The 8952-nt window shown below is 46.5% G+C and overlaps 1 long non-coding RNA gene across 1 annotated transcript; it reads right to left on the bottom strand.

Moving 5' to 3' along the window:
- Positions 1-1430: 1430 nt before the first annotated feature.
- LOC114435290 (uncharacterized) lies at positions 1431-8629 on the bottom strand. Its single transcript, XR_003670568.1, has 3 exons — positions 8531-8629; positions 2573-2622; positions 1431-1604 (listed from the first exon to the last, which is right to left on the bottom strand). It is a non-coding gene; the product is annotated as an uncharacterized LOC114435290 (long non-coding RNA).
- Positions 8630-8952: the final 323 nt, after the last annotated feature.

Raw genomic sequence — 8952 nt, forward strand, 5'->3', positions numbered from 1 at the left:
GCCTGAAGACAGAGCAGCATCCTGGCTGTGAACATGTGACACAATAAACTGTCACCAGTCTGAACAGAACTGTGGGTCAATAGAAACAAAGCAGCAGTTCAGTGTGTGACCCACAGAGAGGAGCTGCAGACTGTGGCAGCTCTTCTACAGTCACACAGCAGCAGTCTGCTGCAGTGACCTCTGACCTCCTGCTCTCATCATGTTCTCCTCTGAACCCACACAGCAGCTCATCCATTTCCTGTCAGCAGGTGGCGCCAGAGAGTCGTTTCATGAGAACAGAAGAAGCTCTGGAGCATGTTTGAGGACACAGACACTGAACAGTTAATTACAGTCTTTATTAGAGCACAGCGACATGCTGATTCAGCAGGTTCACAGCCTGAAAGAGTTAAAGGATGAGGAGGAGGAGGATGAAGAGTCTGAAACACACAGAGAGGTCAGACTCTATAATCATGATGTGGTCTTGTTCCTGAAGTTAATGACATCAGTTATCTCCTCTTGCAGCACAAGAATAACACACTACATGTCAACACTTACTGTGCTGAACTTCTTACAGTGTAAATACTGTTGTATGACAGGGGTTAAATAAAGTATAAAAGATTTTCAGTTCTTCATGTAAGAAAATAAAAGTGCAACAGATACTTTGAACTCCACCATCTTGTCTGAATGGTGAGTTCCTCATCAGCATGTAGTGTATGAAATGTGCAGAGGAGACTGACAACAGCAACACAACACAGTACCTGAGTGGACAAGCTTAACTTCAGTGTTTAACCCTTCATGTGCTGTTGATGTCATTTCATATTAATTACTCAGTTAGTATCTTAATTTCACCAGAAGCAGCATTGTATGTGGAGGGTTGTTGTTCTGAGACACAAGACTTCAGTTTCTCTCTAAAAACAAAAAATGAAACTACAAAGACCATCAGGAGAACTCCTAGTGTCAGTCCAATGATGAGGACTGTCTGTCCTCCTCGGTCTGCTGGTGGACCCAGAGATGGACTAAGAGCTGGTCTGTCAGTGTGTGTCTGAGCAGCAGCTGCTGTAAAGGACAAAAATGTGAGTTGAGACTTGTTGATGTTTAAATGAACATGTGGACTGTTTGAATTGAACCTGATGCTGTCTGTCTGTACAGAATATTATATGTTACAGTTAGAAGAACAGAAATCAGACAGTTCTCAGCAGACAGCAGCTTTAACTTACTCACCAGAGACTGTGAGCTCACAGCTGGAAGAACCAGAACCAGAAGCTGTCCTCACATCACACACATACAGACCAGAGTCTTCAGTCCTGAGTCTGGACAGATGAAGTCTGATTCGTCCTTCTCTGAGGGCGTCTGTGTCACTCTGGACTCTTCCTGAAAAACCTTCATCCACAGACTCTGAGAGCTCAACACCAGCATGGACCAGATACAGGACTGATACTTTCTGTTTGGTAAAATGATCACAGAGGACATGAATGTCCTCAGTCTTAGTCTGAGTGTCTGTGGGGAACGTCCACTCCAGTGTGATGTGGTGGTTCTCCTCTGCCTGATAGGAGCTCTGTGTCTCCTTCACTTCAAGTGCTGCTGCTGAGGAGGTGAGGATGAGGAGCAGCAGGATCATCTTCTCTCTGTGAGAGGACACAGAGGTGAAGAGTCATCAGGTTCAGTCAGACAGATGTGAGGGAAGCTGTCAAAGTTAAAAACCATCAGTCACACTTTTTCCAAACAGATCTACAGTCTGCACTGAAACATCTCTGCACAGCAGAAATCAGTGTCCAGTAAAGAACTCCTAACCATCCTGAATTAACGTGCTGTTTTCACTTTCCACCATCAACCCTGGAGTTCCCCTAAATCAGGGGTGTCCACAGCATTTTGGATCGCGAGCTACTTTTCACAGGTCAAAATAATCTAGAAAGAGATCTTAAATTAAAAATAACAATGTGTAGTTAAATTACATTTTACAGTATAAAGCTGCCCAGTCCAGTGTGTGATGGTGCTGTGGACATTAAGTGAAGAGAGAGGCTGCTAAATGATGATAATAAAATAAAAAAAACAATCTCTATTTTTACTGTGTTTTAACTGATAAATCTAGCTGAAAGCCAGCAAACTACTACTACTACTACTACTACTACTACTTTATCAATCAATCAAAACTTTATTTATAAAGCAGCTTTCATACAGAATTGTTATGAGCGGTGTAAAAGGAGGACCCAAATGCAGGTGAAGTTAAGCACTGAAGGCGAGCTTTATTCAAAAGCCAAGGTAACTCTTCATCTGAACACTAGGGAGGAGCTGGTAATCAGGGAGGAGGCTAGAGGAGGAGAGAGGGAAGGACTGAGGAGCAGAGAACAGGAGGAAGGGAGAACAGCAGGGAAGACAAGAGGAGCAGAGAAAGAGGAAACAAATCTCAAAAATACTAATAAATAACAAAAGGGATAAACAATATGAATACAAAACAAGGAACACACACAGGATCATAACAAGAATACTGTAACACAAAGTGTTTTACAGACATAAATCAATAAGACCCCCAGATACACACTTGTACTTGTATACAGTAAATAAGAACAGGATAGAAAGATAAAAACATACAGACCAAGGAGACGCCGTCGTTACTTCCAGCAAGGTTTGCAATGTGAGGACACACTGAGGAAACACACACCAGAGAAATCCATGAAATCACACAATAAAACAAACAAACAAACAATAAGACTAAAAATGAGCTGAAAGTACTTACTGCATAACATAAATAAATAATTAAGTTAAACCACATAATAAAACAATAAAATCATAACTAGAAGTAAACAGTTATGAATGTAACATAACTAACTAAAAGTTAGATAAAATGTCCACACAGCTGCTGCCCTCAGGTTCTCAGGCTGGCTGTTCCTGGAGACCTGTGGGAGACAGAGCAGCTGTAGTCTAGTGATGGAAGCATTCCAGGTAGCGTTTCATTTCTGTTGGCGTCAGCAGTTTTTATGTGTTTGCATTTTAAACACAGCTCCTCTTACTGCGGAGACATGTCAGATCTCGAGTTTCAGCATTTTGGAACAACTTCTGACACTGCATCGATGAGGCTCTCTCCTCCTTCCTACGCTGCCACCCACAGGCCTGGCGTAGTCATGGCGGCTCTTGGGAGCGTGTTTGTGTGGGTTATTGTAAACGGGAACTTGATGATGTGTGCACAATGTTATTTTGGAAAGCGGAGGGAAGGAAATATTCTTTTTTCAAAATACCTGGCTGTGTAAACGGAGTCTCACATTAAAACATTTTCTAAATGGCACCTCTGCCCTAAACGTTTCGTCCAGGGCGTTACACCTGCATCAGGTATCATACACAAACGATTTCATCCATACAGCCTCCATCAGTGTGTGTGAATACGGAAGCACTGAACTGCTACAGTAGAATTTTTTATCACTATCACATTATAGCGAGATAAGTGTACAAGCAGAGCGGCAGAACTCGACTTGTTCTGTAGTTCGGTTCTGCACAGCTTCTGTACCTATGTTTATTTTTTATTTGCTTTAATAATAATTATACTGTTTATTTCTACTGTCAAGAGAGATGTTGAGAATTTATTTATAGGGAAGGAGGAAAATCTAGTTGTCTAGTTAATGAATTAATTAAATTGAAATATACATAAGTGATGGATAACCAGTTAAAGGTATACAGTAGAGTTGATTTAAATCTTTAGTTAGAGTGTAGAATAATATTTATAGGTATTAGACTGTTTGAGAGTATTATACTTCATTACCCATAATGCTCTAGGAGCTCCCTTCCATGGACCGCCACCTTATCGTGGTGGAGGGGTTTGAGTGCCCAGATGATCCTAGGAGCTATGTTGTTGGGGGCTTAATGCCCCCAGCAGGGTCTCCCAAGGCAAACAGGTCCTGGGTGATGGGCCAGACTAAGAGTGGTCCAAAAACCCCTTATGAAGAAAAGTCAAAGAAGGACTGTGACGTCGCCCGGTATGGTGCAGCTGGGGCCGGGCTCAGCCCGAAGGAGTGACGTGGGGCCGACCTCCCATGGGCCCACCACCGGTGGGAGGAACTGTAAGGGGCCGGTGCATAGTGGATTGGGTGGCAGTGACAGTAACACCTGGAGAGAGGCGTGATTGGGAGGAACTGCCTCCCTGACCTGAACCCGAGTAGTGTCTTGTTATTGGACTTCTGTGCTGGGCATGGTTTGCCCATAACGAACACCATGTTCGAGCACAAGGTTGTCCATCCGTGCACCTGGCACCAGGACACCCTAGGCCGGAGGTCAATGATCGATTTTGTAATCGTGTCATCTGATCTTCGACCGTGTGTTTTGGACACCCGGGTGAAGAGAGGGGCTGAGCTGTCAACTGATCACTACCTGGTGGTGAGTTGGATCCGTTGCTGGGGGAAGAGGCTGGACAGGCCCGGCAGGCCCAAACGTACTGTGCGGGTAAGTTGGGAGTATTTGGCCGAACCCTCTGCTAGTGAGATCTTCAACTCCCAGCTCCAGGAGAGCTTCACCCAGATTGAGGGAGGTTGGGGACATTGAGTGGACCATGTTCTCCACCTCCATTGTCGATGCGGCTGTACGAAGCTGTGGCCGCAAAGCCTCCAGTGCCTGTCGCGGCGGCAACCCCTGGACCCGGTGGTGGACACCGGAGTTCAGGAATGCCGTCAAGCTGAAGAAGAAGTCCTATCGGGCCTGGTTGGCTTGTGGGACTCCAGAAGCAGCTGACAGGTACCGGCAGGCCAAGCGTGATGCAACGAGGGCAGTTGTAGAGGCAAAAACTCGGGCCTGGGAGGAGTTCGGGGAGGCCATGGAGGAGGACTATCGGTCAGCCTCAAAGAGATTCTGGCAAACCATCCGGCACCTCAAGAGGGGGAAGCAGTACTCTGCCAACACTGTATTCAGTGGAGGTGAGGGTCTCCTCAATCCCACCAACACGCCTTGCGTTATGGAAGTCGAGGCTGATGACTCAGTGGTGGACTCATTTATCACCTGTTCTGAAGTTGCCGAGGTAGTCAAAAAGCTCCCCAGTGGCAAGGCACTGGGGGTGGATGAGATTCGTGGAAGGCTGGACCAGCTCTATACCCACTGCAGGGTGCTGGAGCGTTCGTGGGAGTTCGCCCAACCAGTCCACATGTGTTTTGTGGATTTGGAGAAGGCGTTTGACCACGTCCCTCACAGCATCTTGTGGGAGGTGCTCTGGGAGTATGGGGTCCGTGGCCCTCTGCTGAGGGCTGTTAGGTCCCTGTATGGCAGGAGCAGGAGTTTGGTCCGCATTGCTGGCAGTAAGTCAGACCTGTTCCCGGTGCATGTTGGACTCCGGCAGGGCTGCCCTTTGTCACTGGTTCTGTTCATAATTTTTATGGACAGAATTTCTAGCCGCAGCGAGGGACCGGAGGGGATCTGGTTCAGGAACCACAGGATTTCATCTTTGCTTTTTGCAGATGATGTTGTCCTGTTGGCTTCATCGAGCCGGGACCTCCAGTGTGCACTGGGGCAGTTTGCAGCTGACTGTGAAGCGGCTGGGATGCGAATCAGCACCTCCAAGTCTGAGGCCATGGCTCTTGACCGGAAAAAGGTGGTTTGTCCTCTCTGGGTGGGAGGAGAGACGTACAACGTCATGATCATGTGATGGAAGAACACACTTCGCTGGCGGACGTTGAATCGGAGGTTGAACTAGCAGAGGAATACAGAGACCGCATCATCAGTTTGAAGACGCGCGCTCACCGAATGTATTGTGAGTATTGGCAACCAAGTGACGTCAGCGCACATTCTGCCAGCTCTCAGCAGAGCGACCAAACAGTGAGAAAGCTTATTATTGAGAAGTGGCAGGAATTTTTGGAGCCAATATAAGACTGCCATTCACTGCAATGATGCCCTTTGTAAGAGAGAGAAGTTTACTTACCTGAAAACCTGGAGATGATAAACCTGAACTTTCTGTGTTAATTAAGTTCGGACTACTACTGGAAGATAGTGTCAGGCAGGATAGAGAGACTGACAGAGAGCCTTGTGGCATTAGAGAGCACCCTTGGATGGGCAGTGCAGGGTCCAGTAGCAGTGTCCAGCATGACTGAGACAACATGTATGCACATCCAGCTCAGTGAGGATGCATGCATTCTGGGAACTTGAATCTCTGGGCATCACAAACGAGAAACCTAAGAGTCCAGAGGATGTTGAGGCACTGCAGAGGTTTGAAGAAACCTCCAAGATTTCTGTGGTTCACAGGTCAACCAACAGAGGAGCAGGATGAGAAGCTGCGTGTGCTTAGGATGACAAGAGTGGTGTTTGGAGCTTCTTCAAGCCCATTTTTGCTCGCAGCAACCATAAGAAAGCATTTCAAACAATATGAGTCACAACATCCACACGTGGTAGAAACCATAAGCTCCTCACTCTACGTGGATGACTATATTGCAAGTGCATGTGAGGTGACCGAAGCCCATGCTGTAACCACAGCAGCAAAGAACATTATGTCAGCTGCAGGAATGGATCTATGTAAATGGATGACACATTCTCCTGAGCTCAAAGAAAAATGGCAAGAGAGCTTGATGGACTGCACTACAGAACCAGAAACACACAGATCAGTGCTGAAGGTACTGGGCTTAGTGTGGAGACCACCAACTGATGACTTTGTGTTCGACCTCAGAGGGCTGCTTATCATTCTGAAAGAAAGAAAAAACACCAAACGAAGTGTTCTCCAGTCCTCTGCTCGGATTTTCGATCCTCTGGGATTTTTGACACCCTTCACCATCAGGATAAAGTGTCTCTTTCAAGAAATGCAGAAGAGAGGGCTTGAGTGGGATAAGGAATTACCACCTGATCTGACAAAAACATGGCAGCAGTGGTGTTCAGAGCTTCCTCAACTGCACCAGCTGTCAATCCCACGGTGGTACAGAACACACCTGCAGCCACAGAACAGAAAGGATTTAAAACTACATGTATTCTGTGATGCCAGTGAAAAGGCCTATAGCGCAGTTGCTTATCTACAGGGAGAAACGAAGGTCCAGGGTGGCCCCTCTCAAAACAATGACCCTGCCCCACGCCTGGAGCTGATGGGAGCTGTAATAGCAGCCAGGCTCGGGAGCACCCTCATAAAAGCACTGCAGATGGACAGGAGGCAAATCAAACTGTGGACAGACTCAATGATTGTGCTACACTGGATCCAAAGTTCTGCTCACAAGTGGAAACAGTTTGTATCAAACAGGGTGACAGAAATCCAGTCTCTAACCGACCCACAGTCATGGTCACACTGTAAAGGTAAACTGAACCCAGCTGACCCTCCTTCCAGAGGTCTAACTGTACAGGACCTGCAGCAGAGTGCATTGCCCATCTCTGACCATTCAGAGAACACTCAGGATGCTGTTGAAGAAGATTTTTTTTTAATTTTAGATACTTTAGTAATCCCAGAGGGAAATTGTTTAAGGCTGCTGCCAAGCAGTGTCATAAAATGACTAGCAAGGTGCGCCACAGGCTAGGGTGAAGTGTCTTGCCCAAGGACACACAACATGACTTAGGGAGGGAGGAGTTATGAGGTGAACGCTGAACTCAGTCCCAAGTATCCGGTTGCTGTACAGCTGGTTCATCAGAACACAGAGCTCTTAAAACCTGTCTTATGTCTGGAAAGATACAGTAAGCTTAGTAAAACAGTAAAAACTGTGTTCAGAGTGACAGCCTGGATAAAGAGGTTTATCACCAACACACGCTCCAGCACAAAAATGTGTGGTGAACTGAGAGCAGAAAAAAACTGGATTAAGATAACTCAGACTCAGAGTTTCAGCCCTGATATTGCTCTCCTGAAAGCAGGAAAAAGACCCAACACCGATTCCAAAATCTGAGAGCTGAAGCCGTTTCTGGATGAAGCATTCTCACTTCTCATACAGACAAAAGCACCCATGGATTCTTCCCAACAACCACCAATACACAGAAATGTTGGTGCAGGATCAACATGAGAAGATGATGCACTCAGGTGTATGAGACACTTTAGTGCAAACCAGAGAGAAATACTGGATTTTGAGGGCACGGCAGATAGTCAAGAGAGTTGTGTACTTTGCAAGAAATTCAAGGCAAAGGCTGGACAACAGACTACTGCACCACTACCAAGGGACAGAACAACAGTCACCACCATTTGAGGTCACAGGTGTGGACTTTGCAGGCCCGCTTTATGTGCAGGAACAGAGCTCTAGGAAAAAAAATCAAACATTGCACTGTTCACCTGTATATGTTCTGATATGAGTGAGCAGCGAATAGTTTAGGATCGGGTATGTGAGTGATATGTCTCCTTAAGAGGACCGCGCAGTGACGTGTGTGCGTGTGTGTCTGTGGGAGTGGGAGAGAAGAAGAGAAAGCTGTTAACCCGAGAGGAGTGATTTATTAACAAGAACATGTGCTACAGCGTGAAGAAAAGAGAATAACCCCGCCGCCCTGTAAGGACAGGAAAGGGGCTGTGTCGCAACGCAGCTGGAGGGGGGCAGGGTCCTCCACGTGGTTCTTGGCTCAACAACTCCTCCCATGTCTCTTTCGAGCCTTCTTCCTATCAGAATCCGTGCTGTTTGAACATATGTGTTCTTACCTTGTGTCCGTGTGCAGCCGACTGGAACCACTGAAAATAAACAAACAGAAAGTGGACAGACCGGTTCTGAACCAGGCGTCATGGTTTCCACCGCATGGGAGGGGGAGTGTTTCCTACATGACCTCCTCCAGTCTCTGATTGGCTGATCTCTCACGTCATCGGCTCCTTTAAAAACTCTCTCTGCTTTCTGTGAAACGACTTTCTGCAACATTTAAGGCGACAGATAAACAGCGTGATCTGTGAATGGGACTTTCTTTAGTTTCAGCTCGTCTATATTAAAGTGTTTGAGGTTTTACGTCGTGACGTACCGCTGCTCATACAGCAGCCGGAGGCGGACAGTGATGACGTCATAAAGGATTCTACTGCTGCGTGAATATTGAACGTTGATCAATAAAAACAGTTCTGACTCTGATCTGAACCCC

This window comes from Parambassis ranga, chromosome 5 (assembly GCF_900634625.1).
Source record: "Parambassis ranga chromosome 5, fParRan2.1, whole genome shotgun sequence".
NCBI classification, from domain to species: Eukaryota; Metazoa; Chordata; class Actinopteri; family Ambassidae; genus Parambassis; species Parambassis ranga.